Raw genomic sequence first — 19,557 nt, forward strand, 5'->3', positions numbered from 1 at the left:
ATCTTCCGTCGATAGCTCAGTTGGTAGAGCGGTGGACTGTAGAGGTTCCAACTGCGGACATCCATAAATCGCTGGTTCGAATCCGACTCGACGGAGCAAGCTTTTTGTGGTATTCTTTATGTTTTAATTAGTGATTTATTGCCAAAAGTGCAGCACCATAATGTATGAAGTGAATTAGAACAAGTCATACGCGTCACAAAGTGTGCTGCCACCCAAAGTTTTTATGCGAGACGATTGGGAAGGTTGTTGAAACGTCGCCATTTTACTAGCATCGGGGGTAAATACGCGTGAGTGGGTAAGTAAATGTCATGCAGCTTCATGGTTCTCGTTATTTCGTCAGCCTCTATAAAGCCTGCGATTCCTTGGGCATAAAGGATGAATCAGCACCGTAGTACCGCCATCTTCCGTCGATAACTCAGTTGGTAGAGCGGTGGACTGTAGAGGTTACAATTGCGGACATCCGTAGGTCGCTGGTTCGAATCCGGCTCGACGGAGCAAGCTTTTTTTATTCTTAATGTTTTAATTAGTGAAAAATTGCCACATGTGCAGCACCATAATGTACCAAGTGAATTAGAACATGTCATACGTATCGCGAAGTGTGCTGGCACCCAAAGTTTATACGCGAGACGATTGGGAAGGTTGCAGAAACGTCGCAGTTTTACTAGCATCGGGGGTAAATACGCGTGAGTGGTTAATTAAATGTCATGCAGCTTTATGGTTCTCGTTATTTCGTCAGCCTCAATACTGCCTGCAATTCCTTCGACACAAAGGATGAATCAGCGTCGTGGTACCGACTTCTTCCATCGATAGCTCAGTTGGTAGAGCAGTGAAATGTAGAGGTTTCAACTGTGGACATTCATAGGTCGCTGGTTCGAATCCGGCTCAACGGAGCAATCTTTTATATTTTTTTCTTCATGTTTTATTAGTGATTTATTGCCACATGTGCAGCACCATAATGTATAAAGTGAATTAGAACATGTCATACGCGTCACAAAGTGTGCTGGCACCCAAAGTTTATATGCGAGACGATTGGGAAGGTTGCAGAAACGTCGCAGTTTTACTAGCATCGGGGGTAAATACGCGTGAGTGGTTAATTAAATGTCATGCAGCTTTAGGGTTCTCGTTATTTCGTCAGCCTCAATACTGCCTGCGATCCCTTCGGCATAAAGGATGAATCAGCGCCGGAGTACCGCCTTCTGCCGTCGATAGCTCAGCTGGTAGAGCAGTGCACTGTATAGGTTTTAACTGCGTACATCCATAGGTCGCTGGTTCGAATCCGGCTCGACGGAGCAAGCTTTTTTGTGGTATTCTTTATGTTTTAATTAGTGATTTATTGCCACGTGCAGCACCATATTGTATAAAGTGAATTAGAACATGTCATACGCGTCACAAAGTGTGCTGGCACCTAATGTTTATATGCGAGACGATTGGGAAGGTTGTAGAAACGTCGCCATTTTACTAGCATTGGAGTAAATACGCGTGAGAAGGTAATTAAATGTCATGCAGCTTCATGGCTCTCGTTATTTCGTCAGCCTCAATACTGCATGCGATCCCTTAGGCATAAAGGATGAATCAGCGCCGGAGTACCGCCATCTGCCGTTGATAGCTCAGTTGGTAGAGCGGTGAACTGTATAGGTTTTAACTGCGTACATCCATAGGTCGCTGGTTCGAATCTGGCTCGACAGAGCAAGCTTTTTTGTAGTATTCTTTATGTTTTAATTAGTGATTTATTGCCACATGTGCAGCACCATAATGTATAAATTGAATTAGAACATGTCATACGCGTCACAAAGTGTGCTGGCACCCAAAGTTTATATGCGAGACGATTGGGAAGGTTGTAGAAACGTCGCCATTTTACTAGCATCGGGGGTAAATACGCGTGAGAAGGTAAATAAATGTCATGCACCTTCATGGTTCTCGTTATTTCGTCAGCCTCAATACTGCCTGCGATCCCTTCGGCATAAAGTATGAATCAGCGCCTTGGTACGGCCATCTTCCGTCGATAGCTCAGTTGGAAGAGCGGTGGACTGTAGAGCTTCCAACTGCGGACATTAATAGGTCGCTGGTTCGAGTCCGGCTCGACGGAGCAAACTTTTTTTATTCATTATGTTTTAATTAGTGATTTATTGCCACATGTGCAGCACCATAATGTACCAAGTGAATTAGAACATGTCATACGCGTCGCGAAGTGTGCTGGCACCCAAAGTTTATATGCGAGACAATTGGGAAGGTTGCAGAAACGTCGCAGTTTTACTAGCATCGGGGGTAAATACGCGTGAGAAGGTAAATAAATGTCATGCACCTTCATGGTTCTCGTTATTTCGTCAGCCTCAATACTGCCTGCGATCCCTTCGGAATAAAGGATGAATCAGCGCCTTGGTACCGCCGTCTTCCGTCGATGGCTCAGTTGGTAGAGCGGTGGACTGTAGAGGTTCCAAGTGCGGATATCCATTGGTCGCTGGTTCGAATCCGGCTCGACGGAGCAAGCTTTTTTATTCTTTGTGTTTTAATTAGTGATTAATTGCCACATGTGCAGCACCATAATGTACAAAGTGAATTTGAACATGTCATACGCGTCGCGAAGTGTGCTGGCACCCAAAGTTTGTATGCGAGACGATTGGGAAGGTTCTAGAAATGTCGCCATCTTACTAGCATCGGGGGAATATACGCGTGAGAGGTTAATTATGTGTCATGCAGCTTTATGGTTCTCGTTATTTCGTCAGCCTCAATACTGCCTGCAATTCCTTCGACATAAAGGATGAATCAGCGCCGTGGTACCGACTTCTTTCGTCGATAGCTCAGTTGGTAGAGCAGTGGAATGTAGAGGTTTCAACTGTGGACATTCATAGGTCGCTGGTTCGAATCCGGCTCAACGGAGCAATCTTTTATATTTTTTTCTTCATGTTTTATTAGTGATTTATTGCCACATGTGCAGCACCATAACGTACAATGTGAATAAAACATGTCATACGCGACACAAAGTGTGCTGGCACCCAAAGTTTATATGCGAGACGATTGGGAAGGTTGTAGAAACGTCGCCATTTTACTAGCATCGGGGGTAAATACGCGTGAGAAGGTAAATAAATGTCATGCAGCTTCATGGTTCTCGTTATTTCGTCAGCCTCAATACTGCCTGCAATTCCTTCGACATAAAGGATGAATCAGCGCCGTGGTACCGACTTCTTCCGTCGATAGCTCAGTTGGTAGAGCAGTGGAATGTAGAGGTTTCAACTGTGGACATTCATAGGTCGCTGGTTTGAATCCGGCTCAACGGAGCAATCTTTTTTGTTTTTTTCTTCATGGTTTATTAGTGATTTATTGCCACATGTGCAGCACCATAATGTATAAAGTGAATTAGAACATGTCATACGCGTTACAAAGTGTGCTGGCACCCAAAGTTTATATGCGAGACGATTGGGAAGGTTGCAGAAACGTCGCCATTTTACTAGCATTGGGGTAAATACGCGTGAGTGGGTAAGTAAATGTCATGCAGCTTCATGGTTCTCGTTATTTCGTCAGCCTCTAAACAGCCTGCGATCCCTTCGGAATAAAGGATGAATCAGCGCCTTGGTACCGCCGTCTTCCGTCGATAGTTCAGTTGGTAGAGCGGTGGACTGTAGAGGTTCCAAGTGCGGATATCCATAGGTCGCTGGTTCGAATATGGCTCGACGGAGCAAGCTTTTTTGTAGTATTCTTTATGTTTTAATTAGTGATTTATTGCCACATGTGCAGCACCATAATGTATGAAGTGAATTAAAACATGTCATACGCGTCACAAAGTGTGCTGGCACCCAAAGTTTATATGCGAGACGATTGGGAAGGTTGTAGAAACGTCGCCATTTTACTAGCATCGGGGGTAAATACGCGTGAGAAGGTAATTAAATGTCATGCGCCTTCATGGTTCTCGTTATTTCGTCAGCCTCAATACTGCCTGCGATCCCTTCGGCATAAAGGATGAATCAGCGCCTTGGTACCACCGTCTTCCGTCGATAGCTCAGTTGGTAGAGCGGTGGACTGTAGAGGTTCCAACTGCGGATATCCATAGGTCGCTGGTTCGAATCCGGCTCGACGGAGCAAGCTTTTTTTTATTCTTTATGTTTTAATTAGTGATTTATTGCCACATGTGCAGCACTATAAACTACAAATTGAATTAGAACATGTCCTACGTGTCGCGAAGTGTGCTACCACCCAAAGTTTATATGCGAGACGATTGGGATGGTTGCAGAAACGTCGCCGTTTTACTAGCATCAGGGGTAAATACGCGTGAGTGGGAAAGTAAATGTCATGCAGCTTCATGGTTCTCGTTATATTGTCAGCCTTTATACTGCCTGCGATTCCTTCGGCATAAAGGATGAATCAGCGTCGTAGTACCACCATCTGCCGTCAATAGCTCAGTTTGTAGAGCGGTGGACTGTATAGGTTTTAACTGCGTACATCCATAGGTCGCTGGTTCGAATCCGGCTCGACAGAGCAAGCTTTTTGTGGTATTCTTTATGTTTTAATTAGTGGTTTATTGCCACATGTGCAGCACCATAATGTATAAAGTGAATTAAAACATGTCATACGCGTCACAAAGTGTGCTGGCACCCAAAGTTTATATGCGAGACGATTGGGAAGGTTGTATAAACGTCGCCATTTTACTAGCATCGGGGGTAAATACGCGTGAAAAGGTAATTAAATGTCATGCAGCTTCGTGGTTCTCGTTATTTCGTCAGCCTCAATTCTGCCTGCGATCCCTTCGGCATACAGGAAAAATCAGCGCCTTGGTACCGCAATCTTCCGTCGATAGCTCAGTTGGTAGAGCGGTGGACTGTAGAGGTTCCAACTGCGGATATCCATAGGTCGCTGGTTCAAATGCGGCTCGACGGATCAAGCTTTTTTTATTCTTAATGTTTTAATTAGTGATTTATTGCCACATGTGCAGCACCATAACGTACAAAGTGAATTAGAACATGTCATACGCGTCGCGAAGTGTGCTGGCACCAGACGTTCATATGCGAGACGATTGGGAAGGTTGCAGAAACGTCGCCGTTTTACTAGCATCAGGGGTAAATACGCTTGAGTTGGTAGAGTGGGTAAGTAAATGTCATGAAGCTTCATGGTTCTCGTTATATCGTCAGCCTTTTTACTGCCTGCGATTGCTTCGGCATAAAGGATGAATCAGCGTCGTAGTACCGCCATGTGCCGTCGATAGCTCAGTTGGTAGAGCGGTGGACAGTATAGGTTTTAACTGCGTACATCCATAGGTCGCTGGTTTGAATCCGGCTCGACGGAGCAAGCTTTTTTGTGGTATTCTTTATGTTTTAATTAGTGATTTATCGCCACATGTGCAGCAGCATAATATATAAAGTGAAATAAAAAATGTCATACGCGTCACAAAATGTGCTGGCACCCAAAGTTTATATTCGAGACGATTGGGAAGGTTGTATAAACGTCGCCATTTTACTAGCATCGGGGGTAAATACGCGTGAGAAGGTAATTAAATGTCATGCGCCTTCATGGTTCTCGTTATTTCGTCAGCCTCAATACTGCCTGCGATCCCTTCGGCATAAAGGATGAATCAGCGCCTTGGTACCACCGTCTTCCGTCGATAGCTCAGTTGGTAGAGCGGTGGACTGTAGAGGTTCCAACTGCGGATATCCATAGGTCGCTGGTTCGAATCCGGCTCGACGGAGCAAGCTTTTTTTTATTCTTTATGTTTTAATTAGTGATTTATTGCCACATGTGCAGCACTATAAACTACAAATTGAATTAGAACATGTCCTACGTGTCGCGAAGTGTGCTACCACCCAAAGTTTATATGCGAGACGATTGGGATGGTTGCAGAAACGTCGCCGTTTTACTAGCATCAGGGGTAAATACGCGTGAGTGGGAAAGTAAATGTCATGCAGCTTCATGGTTCTCGTTATATTGTCAGCCTTTATACTGCCTGCGATTCCTTCGGCATAAAGGATGAATCAGCGTCGTAGTACCACCATCTGCCGTCAATAGCTCAGTTTGTAGAGCGGTGGACTGTATAGGTTTTAACTGCGTACATCCATAGGTCGCTGGTTCGAATCCGGCTCGACAGAGCAAGCTTTTTGTGGTATTCTTTATGTTTTAATTAGTGGTTTATTGCCACATGTGCAGCACCATAATGTATAAAGTGAATTAAAACATGTCATACGCGTCACAAAGTGTGCTGGCACCCAAAGTTTATATGCGAGACGATTGGGAAGGTTGTATAAACGTCGCCATTTTACTAGCATCGGGGGTAAATACGCGTGAAAAGGTAATTAAATGTCATGCAGCTTCGTGGTTCTCGTTATTTCGTCAGCCTCAATTCTGCCTGCGATCCCTTCGGCATACAGGAAAAATCAGCGCCTTGGTACCGCAATCTTCCGTCGATAGCTCAGTTGGTAGAGCGGTGGACTGTAGAGGTTCCAACTGCGGATATCCATAGGTCGCTGGTTCAAATGCGGCTCGACGGATCAAGCTTTTTTTATTCTTAATGTTTTAATTAGTGATTTATTGCCACATGTGCAGCACCATAACGTACAAAGTGAATTAGAACATGTCATACGCGTCGCGAAGTGTGCTGGCACCAGAAGTTCATATGCGAGACGATTGGGAAGGTTGCAGAAACGTCGCCGTTTTACTAGCATCAGGGGTAAATACGCTTGAGTTGGTAGAGTGGGTAAGTAAATGTCATGAAGCTTCATGGTTCTCGTTATATCGTCAGCCTTATAAACTGCCTGCGATTGCTTCGGCATAAAGGATGAATCAGCGTCGTAGTACCGCCATGTGCCGTCGATAGCTCAGTTGGTAGAGCGGTGGACAGTATAGGTTTTAACTGCGTACATCCATAGGTCGCTGGTTTGAATCCGGCTCGACGGAGCAAGCTTTTTTGTGGTATTCTTTATGTTTTAATTAGTGATTTATCGCCACATGTGCAGCAGCATAATATATAAAGTGAAATAAAAAATGTCATACGCGTCACAAAATGTGCTGGCACCCAAAGTTTATATTCGAGACGATTGGGAAGGTTGTATAAACGTCGCCATTTTACTAGCATCGGGGGTAAATACGCGTGGGAAGGTAAATAAATGTCATGCAGCTTTGTGGTTCTCGTTATTTCGTCAGCCTCAATACTGCCTGCGATCCCTTCGGCACAAAGGATGAATCAGCGCCTTGATACGGCCATCTTCTGTCGATAGCTCAAGGATGAATCAGCGCCGTGGTACTGTCATCTTCCGTCGATAGCTCAGTTGGTAGAGTGGTGGACTGTAGAGGTTCCAACTGCGCACATCCATAGGTCGCTGGTTCGAATCCGGCTCGACGAAGCAAGCTTTTTGTGGTATTCTTTATGTTTTAATTAGTGATTTATTGCCACATGTGCAGCACCTTAATGTATAAAGTGAATTAAAACATGTCATACCCGTCACAAAGTGTGCTGGCACCCAAAGTTTATATGCGAGACGATTGGGAAGGTTGTATAAACGTCGCCATTTTACTAGCATCGGGGGTAAATACGCGTGAAAAGGTAATTAAATGTCATGCAGCTTCATGGTTCTCGTTATATCGTCAGCCTTTATACTGCCTGCGATTCCTTCGGCATAAAGGATGAATCAGCGCCGGAGTACCGCCATCTGCCGTCGATAGCTCAGTTGGTAGAGCGGTGCACTGTATAGGTTTTAACTGCGTACTCCCATAGGTCACTGGTTCGAATCTGGCTCGACGGAGCAAGCTTTTCTGTAGTATTCTTTATGTTTTAATTAGTGATTTATTGCCACATGTGCAGCACCATAATGTATAAAGTGAATTAGAACATGTCATACGCGTCACAAAGTGTGCTGGCACCCAAAGTTTATATGCGAGACGATTGGGAAGGTTGTAGAAACGTGGCCATTTTACTAGCATCGGGGGTCAATGCACGTGAGAAGGTAAATAAATGTCATGCACCTTCATGGTTCTCGTTATTTCGTCAGCCTCAATACTGCCTGCGATCCCTTCGGCATAAAGGATGAATCAGCGCCTTGGTACCGCCGTCTTCCGTCGACAGCTCAGTTGGTAGAGCGGTGGACTGTTGAGGTTCCAACTGCGGCTATCCATAGGTCGCTGGTTTGAATCCGGCTCGACGGAGCAAGCTTTTTTTATTCTTTATGTATTAATTAGTGAAAAATTGCCACATGTGCAGCACCATAACGTACAAAGTGAATTAGAACGTGTCATACGCGTCGCGAAGCGTGCTGGCACCCAAAGTTCGTATGCAAGACGATTGGGAAGGTCGCAGAAACGTCGCCGTTTTAGTAGCATCAGGGGTAAATACGCGTGAGTGGGTAGGGTGGGTAAGTAAATGTCATGAAGCTTCATGGTTCTCGTTATATCGTCAGCCTTTATACTGCCTGCGATTGCTTCGGCATAAAGGATGAATCAGCGTCGTAGTACCGCCATGTGCCGTCGATAGCTCAGTTGGTAGAGCGGTGGACAGTATAGGTTTTAACTGCGTACATCCATAGGTCGCTGGTTTGAATCCGGCTCGACGGAGCAAGCTTTTTTGTGGTATTCTTTATGTTTTAATTAGTGATTTATTGCCACATGTGCAGCAGCATATTGTATAAAGTGAAATAAAACATGTCATACGCGTCACAAAGTGTGCTGGCACCCAAAGTTCATATGCGAGACGATTGGGAAGGTTGTATAAACGTCGCCATTTTACTAGCATCGGGGGTAAATACGCGTGAGAAGGTAAATAAATGTCATGCAGCTTCGTGGTTCTCGTTATTTCGTCAGCCTCAATTCTGCCTGCGATCCCTTCGGCATACAGGAAGAATCAGCGCCTTGGTACCGCCATCTTCCGTCGATAGCTCAGTTGGTAGAGCGGTGGACTGTAGAGGTTCCAACTGCGGATATCCATAGGTCGCTGGTTCAAATGCGGCTCGACGGATCAAGCTTTTTTTATTCTTTATGTTTTAATTAGTGATTTATTGCCACATGTGCAGCACCATAACGTACAAAGTGAATTAGAACATGTCATACGCGTCGCGAAGTGTGCTGGCACCAGAAGTTCATATGCGAGACGATTGGGAAGGTTGCAGAAACGTCGCCGTTTTACTAGCATCAGGGGTAAATACGCTTGAGTGGGTAGAGTGGGTAAGTAAATGTCATGAAGCTTCATGGTTCTCGTTATATCGTCAGCCTTTATACTGCCTGCGATTGCTTCGGCATAAAGGATGAATCAGCGTCGTAGTACCGCCATGTGCCGTCGATAGCTCAGTTGGTAGAGCGGTGGACAGTATAGGTTTTAACTGCGTACATCCATAGGTCGCTGGTTTGAATCCGGCTCGACGGAGCAAGCTTTTTTGTGGTATTCTTTATGTTTTAATTAGTGATTTATTGCCACATGTGCAGCAGCATATTGTATAAAGTGAAATAAAACATGTCATACGCGTCACAAAGTGTGCTGGCACCCAAAGTTTATATGCGAGACGATTGGGAAGGTTGTATAAACGTCGCCATTTTACTATCATCGGGGGTAAATACGCGTGAAAAGGTAATTAAATGTCATGCAGCTTCGTGGTTCTCGTTATTTCGTCAGCCTCAATTCTGCCTGCGATCCCTTCGGCATACAGGAAGAATCAGCGCCTTAATACCGCCATCTTCCGTCGATAGCTCAGTTGGTAGAGCGGTGGACTGTAGAGGTTCCAACTGCGGATATCCATAGGTCGCTGGTTCAAATGCGGCTCGACGGATGAAGCTTTTTTTATTCTTTATGTTTTAATTAGTGATTTATTGCCACATGTGCAGCACCATAACGTACAAAGTGAATTAGAACATGTCATACGCGTCGCGAAGTGTGCTGGCACCAGAAGTTCATATGCGAGACGATTGGGAAGGTTGCGGAAACGTCGCCGTTTTACTAGGATCAGGAGTAAATACGCTTGAGTGGGTAGAGTGGGTAAGTAAATGTCATGCAGCTTCATGGTTCTCGTTATATCATCAGCCTTTATACTGCCTGCAATTCCTTCGGCATAAAGGATGAATCAGCGCCGGAGTACCGCCTTCTGCCGTCGATAGCTCAGCTGGTAGAGCAGTGCACTGTATAGGTTTTAACTGCGTACATCCATAGGTCGCTGGTTCGAATCCGGCTCGACGGAGCAAGCTTTTTTGTGGTATTCTTTATGTTTTAATTAGTGATTTATTGCCACGTGCAGCACCATATTGTATAAAGTGAATTAGAACATGTCATACGCGTCACAAAGTGTGCTGGCACCCAAAGATTATATGCGAGACGATTGGGAAGGTTGTAGAAACGTCGCCATTTTACTAGCATCGGGGGTAAATACGCGTGAGAAGGTAAATAAATGTCATGCAGCTTCATGGCTCTCGTTATTTCGTCAGCCTCAATACTGCCTGCGATCCTTTAGGCATAAAGGATGAATCAGCGCCGGAGTACCGCCATCTCCCGTTGATAGCTCAGTTGGTAGAGCGGTGAACTGTATAGGTTTTAACTGCGTACATCCATAGGTCGCTGGTTCGAATCTGGCTCGACAGAGCAAGCTTTTTTGTAGTATTCTTTATGTTTTAATTAGTGATTTATTGCCACATGTGCAGCACCATAATGTATAAAGTGAATTAGAACATGTCATACGCGTCACAAAGTGTGCTGGCACCCAAAGATGATATGCGAGACGATTGGGAAGGTTGTAGAAACGTCGCCATTTTACTAGCATCGGGGGTAAATACGCGTGAGAAGGTAAATAAATGTCATGCACCTTCATGGTTCTCGTTATTTCGTCAGCCTCAATATTGCCTGCGATCCCTTCGGAATAAAGGATGAATCAGTGCCTTGGTACCGCCGTCTTCCGTCGATAGCTCAGTTGGTAGAGCGGTGGACTGTAGAGGTTCCAACTGCGGATATCCATAGGTCGCTGGTTTGAATCCGGCTCGACGGAGCAAGCGTTTTTATTCTTTATGTTTTAATTAGTGATTTATTGCCACATGTGCAGCACCATAATGTACAAAGTGAATTTGAACATGTCATACGCGTCGCGAAGTGTGCTGGCACCCAAAGTTTGTATGCGAGACGATTGGGAAGGTTCTAGAAATGTCGCCATCTTACTAGCATCGGGGGAATATACGCGTGAGAGGTTAATTAAATGTCATGCAGCTTTATGGTTCTCGTTATTTCGTCAGCCTCAATACTGCCTGCAATTCTTTCGACATAAAGGATGAATCAGCGCCGTGGTACCGACTTCTTCCGTCGATAGCTCAGTTAGTAGAGCTGTGGAATGTAGAGGTTTCAACTGTGGACATTCATAGGTCGCTGGTTCGAATCCGGCTCAACGGAGCAATCTTTTATATTTTTTTCTTCATGTTTTATTAGTGATTTATTGCCACATGTGCAGCACCATAACGTACAATGTGAATAAAACATCTCATACGCGACACAAAGTGTGCTGGCACCCAAAGTTTATATGCGAGACGATTGGGAAGGTTGTAGAAACGTCGCCATTTTACAAGCATCGGGGGTAAATACGCGTGAGAAGGTAAATAAATGTCATGCAGCTTCATGGTTCTCGTTATTTCGTCAGCCTCAATACTGCCTGATTCCTTCGACATAAAGGATGAATCAGCGCCGTGGTACCGACTTCTTCCGTCGATAGCTCAGTTGGTAGAGCAGTGGAATGTAGAGGTTTCAACTGTGGACATTCATAGGTCGCTGGTTCGAATCCGGCTCAACGGAGCAATCTTTTTTGTTTTTTTCTTCATGGTTTATTAGTGATTTATTGCCACATGTGCAGCACCATAATGTAAAAAGTGAATTAAAACATGTCATACGCGTCACAAAGTGTGCTGGCACCCAAAGTTTATATGCGAGACGATTGGGAAGGTTGCAGAAACGTCGCAGTTTTACTAGCATCCGGGGTAAATACGCGTGAGTTGGTAAAAAAATGTCATGCAGCCTAATGGTTCTCGTTATATCGTCAGCCTTTATACTGCCTGCGATTCCTTCGGCATAAAGGATGAATCAGCGCCGGAGTACCGCCTTCTGCCGTCGATAGCTCAGCTGGTAGAGCAGTGCACTGTATAGGTTTTAACTGCGTACATCCATAGGTCGCTGGTTCGAATCCGGCTCGACGGAGCAAGCTTTTTTGTGGTATTCTTTATGTTTTAATTAGTGATTTATTGCCACGTGCAGCACCATATTGTATAAAGTGAATTAGAACATGTCATACGCGTCACAAAGTGTGCTGGCACCTAAAGTTTATATGCGAGACGATTGGGAAGGTTGTAGAAACGTCGCCATTTTACTAGCATTGGAGTAAATACGCGTGAGAAGGTAATTAAATGTCATGCAGCTTCATGGCTCTCGTTATTTCGTCAGCCTCAATACTGCCTGCGATCCCTTAGGCATAAAGGATGAATCAGCGCCGGAGTACCGCCATCTGCCATTGATAGCTCAGTTGGTAGAGCGGTGAACTGTATAGGTTTTAACTGCGTACATCCATAGGTCGCTGGTTCGAATCTGGCTCGACAGAGCAAGCTTTTTCGTAGTATTCTTTATGTTTTAATTAGTGATTTATTGCCACATGTGCAGCACCATAATGTATAAAGTGAATTAGAACATGTCATACGCGTCACAAAGTGTGCTGGCACCCAAAGATTATATGCGAGACGATTGGGAAGGTTGTAGAAACGTCGCCATTTTACTAGCATCAGGGGTAAATACGCGTGAGAAGGTAAATAAATGTCATGCACCTTCATGGTTCTCGTTATTTCGTCAGCCTCAATACTGCCTGCGATCCCTTCGGAATAAAGGATGAATCAGCGCCTTGGTACCGCCGTCTTCCGTCGATAGCTCAGTTGGTAGAGCGGTGGACTGTAGAGGTTCCAAGTGCGGATATCCATTGGTCGCTGGTTCGAATCCGGCTCGACGAAGCAAGCTTTTTTATTCTTTGTGTTTTAATTAGTGATTAATTGCCACATGTGCAGCACCATAATGTACAAAGTGAATTTGAACATGTCATACGCGTCGCGAAGTGTGCTGGCACCCAAAGTTTGTATGCGAGACGATTGGGAAGGTTCTAGAAATGTCGCCATCTTACTAGCATCGGGGGAATATACGCGTGAGAGGTTAATTAAGTGTCATGCAGCTTTATGGTTCTCGTTATTTCGTCAGCCTCAATACTGCCTGCAATTCCTTCGACATAAATGATGAATCAGCGCCGTGGTACCGACTTCTTTCGTCGATAGCTCAGTTGGTAGAGCAGTGGAATGTAGAGGTTTCAACTGTGGACATTCATAGGTCGCTCGTTCGAATCCGGCTCAACGGAGCAATCTTTTATATTTTTTTCTTCATGTTTTATTAGTGATTTATTGCCACATGTGCAGCACCATAACGTACAATGTGAATAAAACATGTCATACGCGACACAAAGTGTGCTGGCACCCAAAGTTTATATGCGAGACGATTGGGAAGGTTGTAGAAACGTCGCCATTTTACTAGCATCGGGGGTAAATACGCGTGAGAAGGTAAATAAATGTCATGCAGCTTCATGGTTCTCGTTATTTCGTCAGCCTCAATACTGCCTGCAATTCCTTCGACATAAAGGATGAATCAGCGCCGTGGTACCGACTTCTTCCGTCGATAGCTCAGTTGGTAGAGCAGTGGAATGTAGAGGTTTCAACTGTGGACATTCATAGGTCGCTGGTTTGAATCCGGCTCAACGGAGCAATCTTTTTTGTTTTTCCTTCATGGTTTATTAGTGATTTATTGCCACATGTGCAGCACCATAATGTATAAAGTGAATTAGAACATGTCATACGCGTCACAAAGTGTGCTGGCACCCAAAGTTTATATGCGAGACGATTGGGAAGGTTGCAGAAACGTCGCCATTTTACTAGCATTGGGGTAAATACGCGTGAGTGGGTAAGTAAATGTCATGCAGCTTCATGGTTCTCGTTATTTCGTCAGCCTCTAAACAGCCTGCGATCCCTTCGGCATAAAGGATGAATCAGCGCCTTGGTACCACCGTCTTCCGTCGATAGCTCAGTTGGTAGAGCGGTGGACTGTAGAGGTTCCAACTGCGGATATCCATAGGTCGATGGTTCGAATCCGGCTCGACGGAGCAAGCTTTTTTTATTCTTTATGTTTTAATTAGTGATTTATTGCCACATGTGCAGCACTATAAACTACAAATTGAATTAGAACATGTCCTACGTGTCGCGAAGTGTGCTACCACCCAAAGTTTATATGCGAGACGATTGGGATCGTTGCAGAAACGTCGCCGTTTTACTAGCATCAGGGGTAAATACGCGTGAGTGGGAAAGTAAATGTCATGCAGCTTCATGGTTCTCGTTATATCGTCAGCCTTTATACTGCCGGCGATTCCTTCGGCATAAAGGATGAATCAGCGTCGTAGTACCGCCATCTGCCGTCAATAGCTCAGTTTGTAGAGCGGTGGACTGTATAGGTTTTAACTGCGTACATCCATAGGTCGCTGGTTCGAATCCGGCTCAACAGAGCAAGCTTTTTGTGGTATTCTTTATGTTTTAATTAGTGGTTTATTGCCACATGTGCAGCACCATAATGTATAAAGTGAATTAAAACATGTCATACGCGTCACAAAGTGTGCTGGCACCCAAAGTTTATATGCGAGACGATTGGGAAGGTTGTATAAACGTCGCCATTTTACTAGCATCGGGGGTAAATACGCGTGAAAAGGTAATTAAATGTCATGCAGCTTCGTGGTTCTCGTTATTTCGTCAGCCTCAATTCTGCCTGCGATCCCTTCGGCATACAGGAAAAATCAGCGCCTTGGTACCGCAATCTTCCGTCGATAGCTCAGTTGGTAGAGCGGTGGACTGTAGAGGTTCCAACTGCGGATATCCATAGGTCGCTGGTTCAAATGCGGCTCGACGGATCAAGCTTTTTTTATTCTTAATGTTTTAATTAGTGATTTATTGCCACATGTGCAGCACCATAACGTACAAAGTGAATTAGAACATGTCATACGCGTCGCGAAGTGTGCTGGCACCAGAAGTTCATATGCGAGACGATTGGGAAGGTTGCAGAAACGTCGCCGTTTTACTAGCATCAGGGGTAAATACGCTTGAGTTGGTAGAGTGGGTAAGTAAATGTCATGAAGCTTCATGGTTCTCGTTATATCGTCAGCCTTTATACTGCCTGCGATTGCTTCGGCATAAAGGATGAATCAGCGTCGTAGTACCGCCATGTGCCGTCGATAGCTCAGTTGGTAGAGCGGTGGACAGTATAGGTTTTAACTGCGTACATCCATAGGTCGCTGGTTTGAATCCGGCTTGACGGAGCAAGCTTTTTTGTGGTATTCTTTATGTTTTAATTAGTGATTTATCGCCACATGTGCAGCAGCATAATATATAAAGTGAAATAAAAAATGTCATACGCGTCACAAAGTGTGCTGGCACCCAAAGTTTATATGCGAGACGATTGGGAAGGTTGTATAAACGTCGCCATTTTACTAGCATCGGGGGTAAATACGCGTGGGAAGGTAAATAAATGTCATGCAGCTTTGTGGTTCTCGTTATTTCGTCAGCCTCAATACTGCCTGCGATCCCTTCGGCATAAAGGATGAATCAGCGCCTTGATACGGCCATCTTCCGTCGATAGCTCAAGGATGAATCAGCGCCGTGGTACCGCCATCTGCCGTCGATAGCTCAGTTGGTAGAGCGGTGGACTCTATAGGTTTTAACTGCGTACTCCCATAGGTCACTGGTTCGAATCTGGCTCGACGGAGCAAGCTTTTCTGTAGTATTCTTTATGTTTTAATTAGTGATTTATTGCCACATGTGCAGCACCATAATGTATAAAGTGAATTAGAACATGTCATACGCGTCACAAAGTGTGCTGGCACCCAAAGTTTATATGCGAGACGATTGGGAAGGTTGTAGAAACGTGGCCATTTTACTAGCATCGGGGGTCAATGCGCGTGAGAAGGTAAATAAATGTCATGCACCTTCATGGTTCTCGTTATTTCGTCAGCCTCAATACTGCCTGCGATCCCTTCGGCATAAAGGATGAATCAGCGCCTTGGTACCGCCGTCTTCCGTCGACAGCTCAGTTGGTAGAGCGGTGGACTGTTGAGGTTCCAACTGCGGCTATCCATAGGTCGCTGGTTTGAATCCGGCTCGACGGAGCAAGCTTTTTTTATTCTTTATGTTTTAATTAGTGATTTATTGCCACATGTGCAGCACCATAAACTACAAAGTGAATTAGAACATGTCATACGCGTCGCGAAGTGTGCTAGCACCCAAAGTTTATATGCGAGACGATTGGGAAGGTTGCAGAAACGTCGCCGTTTTACTAGCATCAGGGGTAAATACGCGTGAGTGGGTAAGTAAATGTCATGCAGCTTCATGGTTCTCGTTATTTCGTCAGCCTCAATACTGCCTGCGATCCCTTCGGCATAAAGGATGAATCAGCGCCTTGGTACCGCCATCTTCCGTCGATAGCTCAGTTGGTAGAGCGGTGGACTGTAGAGGCTCCAACTGCGGATATCCATAGGTCGCTGGTTCGAATCCGGCTCGACGGAGCAAGCTTTTTTTATTCTTTATGTTTTAATTAGTGAAAAATTGCCACATGTGCAGCACCATAACGTACAAAGTGAATTAGAACATGTCATACGCGTCGCGAAGCGTGCTGGCACCCAAAGTTCGTATGCAAGACGATTGGGAAGGTCGCAGAAACGTCGCCGTTTTAGTAGCATCAGGGGTAAATACGCGTGAGTGGGTAGGGTGGGTAAGTAAATGTCATGAAGCTTCATGGTTCTCGTTATATCGTCAGCCTTTATACTGCCTGCGATTGCTTCGGCATAAAGGATGAATCAGCGTCGTAGTACCGCCATGTGCCGTCGATAGCTCAGTTGGTAGAGCGGTGGACAGTATAGGTTTTAACTGCGTACATCCATAGGTCGCTGGTTTGAATCCGGCTCGACGGAGCAAGCTTTTTTGTGGTATTCTTTATGTTTTAATTAGTGATTTATTGCCATATGTGCAGCACCATATTGTATAAAGTGAAATAAAACATGTCATACGCGTCACAAAGTGTGCTGGCACCCAAAGTTCATATGCGAGACGATTGGGAAGGTTGTATAAACGTCGCCATTTTACTAGCATCGGGGGTAAATACGCGTGAGAAGGTAAATAAATGTCATGCAGCTTCGTGGTTCTCGTTATTTCGTCAGCCTCAATTCTGCCTGCGATCCCTTCGGCATACAGGAAGAATCAGCGCCTTGGTACCGCCATCTTCCGTCGATAGCTCAGTTGGTAGAGCGGTGGACTGTAGAGGTTCCAACTGCGGATATCCATAGGTCGCTGGTTCAAATGCGGCTCGACGGATCAAGCTTTTTTTATTCTTTATGTTTTAATTAGTGATTTATTGCCACATGTGCAGCACCATAACGTAAAAAGTGAATTAGAACATGTCATACGCGTCGCGAAGTGTGCTGGCACCAGAAGTTCATATGCGAGACGATTGGGAAGGTTGCAGAAACGTCGCCGTTTTACTAGCATCAGGGGTAAATACGCTTGAGTGGGTAGAGTGGGTAAGTAAATGTCATGAAGCTTCATGGTTCTCGTTATATCGGCAGCCTTTATACTGCCTGCGATTGCTTCGGCATAAAGGATGAATAAGCGTCGTAGTACCGCCATGTGCCGTCGATAGCTCAGTTGGTAGAGCGGTGGACAGTATAGGTTTTAACTGCGTACATCCATAGGTCGCTGGTTTGAATCCGGCTCGACGGAGCAAGCTTTTTTGTGGTATTATTTATGTCTTAATTAGTGATTTATTGCCACATGTGCAGCAGCATATTGTATAAAGTGAAATAAAACATGTCATACGCGTCACAAAGTGTGCTGGCACCCAAAGTTTATATGCGAGACGATTGGGAAGGTTGTATAAACGTCGCCATTTTACTATCATCGGGGGTAAATACGCGTGAAAAGGTAATTAAATGTCATGCAGCTTCGTGGTTCTCGTTATTTCGTCAGCCTCAATTCTGCCTGCGATCCCTTCGGCATACAGGAAGAATCAGCGCCTTGGTACCGCCATCTTCCGTCGATAGCTCAGTTGGTAGAGCGGTGGACTGTAGAGGTTCCAACTGCGGATATCCATAGGTCGCTGGTTCAAATGCGGCTCGACGGATGAAGCTTTTTTTATTCTTTATGTTTTAATTAGGGATTTATTGCCACATGTGCAGCACCATAACGTACAAAGTGAATTAGAACATGTCATACGCGTCGCGAAGTGTGCTGTCACCAGAAGTTCATATGCGAGACGATTGGGAAGGTTGCAGAAACGTCGCCGTTTTACTAGGATCAGGAGTAAATACGCTTGAGTGGGTAGAGTGGGTAAGTAAATGTCATGCAGCTTCATGGTTCTCGTTATATCATCAGCCTTTATACTGCCTGCAATTCCTTCGGCATAAAGGATGAATCAGCGCCGGAGTACCGCCTTCTGCCGTCGATAGCTCAGCTGGTAGAGCAGTGCACTGTATAGGTTTTAACTGCGTACATCCATAGGTCGCTGGTTCGAATCCGGCTCGACGGAGCAAGCTTTTTCGTGGTATTCTTTATGTTTTAATTAGTGATTTATTGCCACGTGCAGCACCATATTGTATAAAGTGAATTAGAACATGTCATACGCGTCACAAAGTGTGCTGGCACCTAAAGTTTATATGCGAGACGATTGGGAAGGTTGTAGAAACGTCGCCATTTTACTAGCATTGGAGTAAATACCCGTGAGAAGGTAATTAAATGTCATGCAGCTTCATGGCTCTCGTTATTTCGTCAGCCTCAATACTGCCTGCGATCCTCTAGGCATAAAGGATGAATCAGCGCCGGAGTACCGCCATCTCCCGTTGATAGCTCAGTTGGTAGAGCGGTGAACTGTATAGGTTTTAACTGCGTACATCCATAGGTCGCTGGTTCGAATCTGGCTCGACAGAGCAAGCTTTTTTGTAGTATTCTTTATGTTTTAAGTAGTGATTTATTGCCACATGTGCAGCACCATAATGTATAAAGTGAATTAGAACATGTCATACGCGTCACAAAGTGTGCTGGCACCCAAAGATTATATGCGAGACGATTGGGAAGGTTGTAGAAACGTCGCCATTTTACTAGCTTCGGGGGTAAATACGCGTGAGAAGGTAAATAAATGTCATGCACCTTCATGGTTCTCGTTATTTCGTCAGCCTCAATATTGCCTGCGATCCCTTCGGAATAAAGGATGAATCAGCGCCTTGGTACCGCCGTCTTCCGTCGATAGCTCAGTTGGTAGAGCGGTGGACTGTAGAGGTTCCAACTACGGATATCCATAGGTCGCTGGTTCGAATCCGGCTCGACGGAGCAAGCTTTTTTATTCTTTATGTTTTAATTAGTGATTTATTGCCACATGTGCAGCACCATAATGTACAAAGTGAATTTGAACATGTCATACGCGTCGCGAAGTGTGCTGGCACCCAAAGTTTGTATGCGAGACGATTCGGAAGGTTCTAGAAATGTCGCCATCTTACTAGCATCGGGGGAATATACGCGTGA

General features: G+C 45.0%; 1 protein-coding gene and 34 non-coding genes across 35 annotated transcripts in view; all 35 read left to right on the forward strand.

Annotated features, from left to right (window-relative positions):
* The window catches only part of LOC142803787 (uncharacterized), a 373,950-nt gene that overhangs the window by 309,588 nt on the left and 44,805 nt on the right, over positions 1 to 19,557 (forward strand). The window lies entirely within an intron of this gene.
* On the forward strand, positions 6 to 95 carry TRNAY-GUA (transfer RNA tyrosine (anticodon GUA)). The gene is given in 2 exon segments: positions 6 to 42; positions 60 to 95. It is a non-coding gene; the product is annotated as a tRNA-Tyr (tRNA).
* Positions 405 to 494, forward strand: TRNAY-GUA (transfer RNA tyrosine (anticodon GUA)). The gene is given in 2 exon segments: positions 405 to 441; positions 459 to 494. It is a non-coding gene; the product is annotated as a tRNA-Tyr (tRNA).
* TRNAY-GUA (transfer RNA tyrosine (anticodon GUA)) lies at positions 1,200 to 1,289 on the forward strand. Its single transcript is given in 2 exon segments — positions 1,200 to 1,236; positions 1,254 to 1,289. It is a non-coding gene; the product is annotated as a tRNA-Tyr (tRNA).
* On the forward strand, positions 1,997 to 2,086 carry TRNAY-GUA (transfer RNA tyrosine (anticodon GUA)). The gene is given in 2 exon segments: positions 1,997 to 2,033; positions 2,051 to 2,086. It is a non-coding gene; the product is annotated as a tRNA-Tyr (tRNA).
* TRNAY-GUA (transfer RNA tyrosine (anticodon GUA)) lies at positions 2,393 to 2,482 on the forward strand. The gene is given in 2 exon segments: positions 2,393 to 2,429; positions 2,447 to 2,482. It is a non-coding gene; the product is annotated as a tRNA-Tyr (tRNA).
* TRNAY-GUA (transfer RNA tyrosine (anticodon GUA)) lies at positions 3,584 to 3,673 on the forward strand. Its single transcript is given in 2 exon segments — positions 3,584 to 3,620; positions 3,638 to 3,673. It is a non-coding gene; the product is annotated as a tRNA-Tyr (tRNA).
* TRNAY-GUA (transfer RNA tyrosine (anticodon GUA)) lies at positions 3,984 to 4,073 on the forward strand. Its single transcript is given in 2 exon segments — positions 3,984 to 4,020; positions 4,038 to 4,073. It is a non-coding gene; the product is annotated as a tRNA-Tyr (tRNA).
* On the forward strand, positions 4,780 to 4,869 carry TRNAY-GUA (transfer RNA tyrosine (anticodon GUA)). The gene is given in 2 exon segments: positions 4,780 to 4,816; positions 4,834 to 4,869. It is a non-coding gene; the product is annotated as a tRNA-Tyr (tRNA).
* On the forward strand, positions 5,185 to 5,274 carry TRNAY-GUA (transfer RNA tyrosine (anticodon GUA)). Its single transcript is given in 2 exon segments — positions 5,185 to 5,221; positions 5,239 to 5,274. It is a non-coding gene; the product is annotated as a tRNA-Tyr (tRNA).
* On the forward strand, positions 5,585 to 5,674 carry TRNAY-GUA (transfer RNA tyrosine (anticodon GUA)). Its single transcript is given in 2 exon segments — positions 5,585 to 5,621; positions 5,639 to 5,674. It is a non-coding gene; the product is annotated as a tRNA-Tyr (tRNA).
* TRNAY-GUA (transfer RNA tyrosine (anticodon GUA)) lies at positions 6,381 to 6,470 on the forward strand. The gene is given in 2 exon segments: positions 6,381 to 6,417; positions 6,435 to 6,470. It is a non-coding gene; the product is annotated as a tRNA-Tyr (tRNA).
* TRNAY-GUA (transfer RNA tyrosine (anticodon GUA)) lies at positions 6,787 to 6,876 on the forward strand. Its single transcript is given in 2 exon segments — positions 6,787 to 6,823; positions 6,841 to 6,876. It is a non-coding gene; the product is annotated as a tRNA-Tyr (tRNA).
* TRNAY-GUA (transfer RNA tyrosine (anticodon GUA)) lies at positions 7,233 to 7,322 on the forward strand. The gene is given in 2 exon segments: positions 7,233 to 7,269; positions 7,287 to 7,322. It is a non-coding gene; the product is annotated as a tRNA-Tyr (tRNA).
* TRNAN-GUU (transfer RNA asparagine (anticodon GUU)) lies at positions 8,032 to 8,121 on the forward strand. Its single transcript is given in 2 exon segments — positions 8,032 to 8,068; positions 8,086 to 8,121. It is a non-coding gene; the product is annotated as a tRNA-Asn (tRNA).
* TRNAY-GUA (transfer RNA tyrosine (anticodon GUA)) lies at positions 8,437 to 8,526 on the forward strand. Its single transcript is given in 2 exon segments — positions 8,437 to 8,473; positions 8,491 to 8,526. It is a non-coding gene; the product is annotated as a tRNA-Tyr (tRNA).
* Positions 8,837 to 8,926, forward strand: TRNAY-GUA (transfer RNA tyrosine (anticodon GUA)). Its single transcript is given in 2 exon segments — positions 8,837 to 8,873; positions 8,891 to 8,926. It is a non-coding gene; the product is annotated as a tRNA-Tyr (tRNA).
* TRNAY-GUA (transfer RNA tyrosine (anticodon GUA)) lies at positions 9,242 to 9,331 on the forward strand. The gene is given in 2 exon segments: positions 9,242 to 9,278; positions 9,296 to 9,331. It is a non-coding gene; the product is annotated as a tRNA-Tyr (tRNA).
* TRNAY-GUA (transfer RNA tyrosine (anticodon GUA)) lies at positions 9,642 to 9,731 on the forward strand. The gene is given in 2 exon segments: positions 9,642 to 9,678; positions 9,696 to 9,731. It is a non-coding gene; the product is annotated as a tRNA-Tyr (tRNA).
* TRNAY-GUA (transfer RNA tyrosine (anticodon GUA)) lies at positions 10,047 to 10,136 on the forward strand. Its single transcript is given in 2 exon segments — positions 10,047 to 10,083; positions 10,101 to 10,136. It is a non-coding gene; the product is annotated as a tRNA-Tyr (tRNA).
* TRNAY-GUA (transfer RNA tyrosine (anticodon GUA)) lies at positions 10,845 to 10,934 on the forward strand. The gene is given in 2 exon segments: positions 10,845 to 10,881; positions 10,899 to 10,934. It is a non-coding gene; the product is annotated as a tRNA-Tyr (tRNA).
* Positions 11,636 to 11,725, forward strand: TRNAY-GUA (transfer RNA tyrosine (anticodon GUA)). The gene is given in 2 exon segments: positions 11,636 to 11,672; positions 11,690 to 11,725. It is a non-coding gene; the product is annotated as a tRNA-Tyr (tRNA).
* On the forward strand, positions 12,035 to 12,124 carry TRNAY-GUA (transfer RNA tyrosine (anticodon GUA)). The gene is given in 2 exon segments: positions 12,035 to 12,071; positions 12,089 to 12,124. It is a non-coding gene; the product is annotated as a tRNA-Tyr (tRNA).
* Positions 12,832 to 12,921, forward strand: TRNAY-GUA (transfer RNA tyrosine (anticodon GUA)). The gene is given in 2 exon segments: positions 12,832 to 12,868; positions 12,886 to 12,921. It is a non-coding gene; the product is annotated as a tRNA-Tyr (tRNA).
* On the forward strand, positions 14,022 to 14,111 carry TRNAY-GUA (transfer RNA tyrosine (anticodon GUA)). Its single transcript is given in 2 exon segments — positions 14,022 to 14,058; positions 14,076 to 14,111. It is a non-coding gene; the product is annotated as a tRNA-Tyr (tRNA).
* On the forward strand, positions 14,817 to 14,906 carry TRNAY-GUA (transfer RNA tyrosine (anticodon GUA)). The gene is given in 2 exon segments: positions 14,817 to 14,853; positions 14,871 to 14,906. It is a non-coding gene; the product is annotated as a tRNA-Tyr (tRNA).
* Positions 15,222 to 15,311, forward strand: TRNAY-GUA (transfer RNA tyrosine (anticodon GUA)). Its single transcript is given in 2 exon segments — positions 15,222 to 15,258; positions 15,276 to 15,311. It is a non-coding gene; the product is annotated as a tRNA-Tyr (tRNA).
* Positions 16,068 to 16,157, forward strand: TRNAN-GUU (transfer RNA asparagine (anticodon GUU)). Its single transcript is given in 2 exon segments — positions 16,068 to 16,104; positions 16,122 to 16,157. It is a non-coding gene; the product is annotated as a tRNA-Asn (tRNA).
* Positions 16,464 to 16,553, forward strand: TRNAY-GUA (transfer RNA tyrosine (anticodon GUA)). Its single transcript is given in 2 exon segments — positions 16,464 to 16,500; positions 16,518 to 16,553. It is a non-coding gene; the product is annotated as a tRNA-Tyr (tRNA).
* Positions 16,869 to 16,958, forward strand: TRNAY-GUA (transfer RNA tyrosine (anticodon GUA)). The gene is given in 2 exon segments: positions 16,869 to 16,905; positions 16,923 to 16,958. It is a non-coding gene; the product is annotated as a tRNA-Tyr (tRNA).
* On the forward strand, positions 17,269 to 17,358 carry TRNAY-GUA (transfer RNA tyrosine (anticodon GUA)). Its single transcript is given in 2 exon segments — positions 17,269 to 17,305; positions 17,323 to 17,358. It is a non-coding gene; the product is annotated as a tRNA-Tyr (tRNA).
* On the forward strand, positions 17,674 to 17,763 carry TRNAY-GUA (transfer RNA tyrosine (anticodon GUA)). Its single transcript is given in 2 exon segments — positions 17,674 to 17,710; positions 17,728 to 17,763. It is a non-coding gene; the product is annotated as a tRNA-Tyr (tRNA).
* On the forward strand, positions 18,074 to 18,163 carry TRNAY-GUA (transfer RNA tyrosine (anticodon GUA)). The gene is given in 2 exon segments: positions 18,074 to 18,110; positions 18,128 to 18,163. It is a non-coding gene; the product is annotated as a tRNA-Tyr (tRNA).
* TRNAY-GUA (transfer RNA tyrosine (anticodon GUA)) lies at positions 18,479 to 18,568 on the forward strand. The gene is given in 2 exon segments: positions 18,479 to 18,515; positions 18,533 to 18,568. It is a non-coding gene; the product is annotated as a tRNA-Tyr (tRNA).
* On the forward strand, positions 19,276 to 19,365 carry TRNAY-GUA (transfer RNA tyrosine (anticodon GUA)). The gene is given in 2 exon segments: positions 19,276 to 19,312; positions 19,330 to 19,365. It is a non-coding gene; the product is annotated as a tRNA-Tyr (tRNA).

The sequence above is a fragment of the Rhipicephalus microplus genome, chromosome 3, assembly GCF_043290135.1.
Source record: "Rhipicephalus microplus isolate Deutch F79 chromosome 3, USDA_Rmic, whole genome shotgun sequence".
Classification (NCBI taxonomy): domain Eukaryota; kingdom Metazoa; phylum Arthropoda; class Arachnida; order Ixodida; family Ixodidae; genus Rhipicephalus; species Rhipicephalus microplus.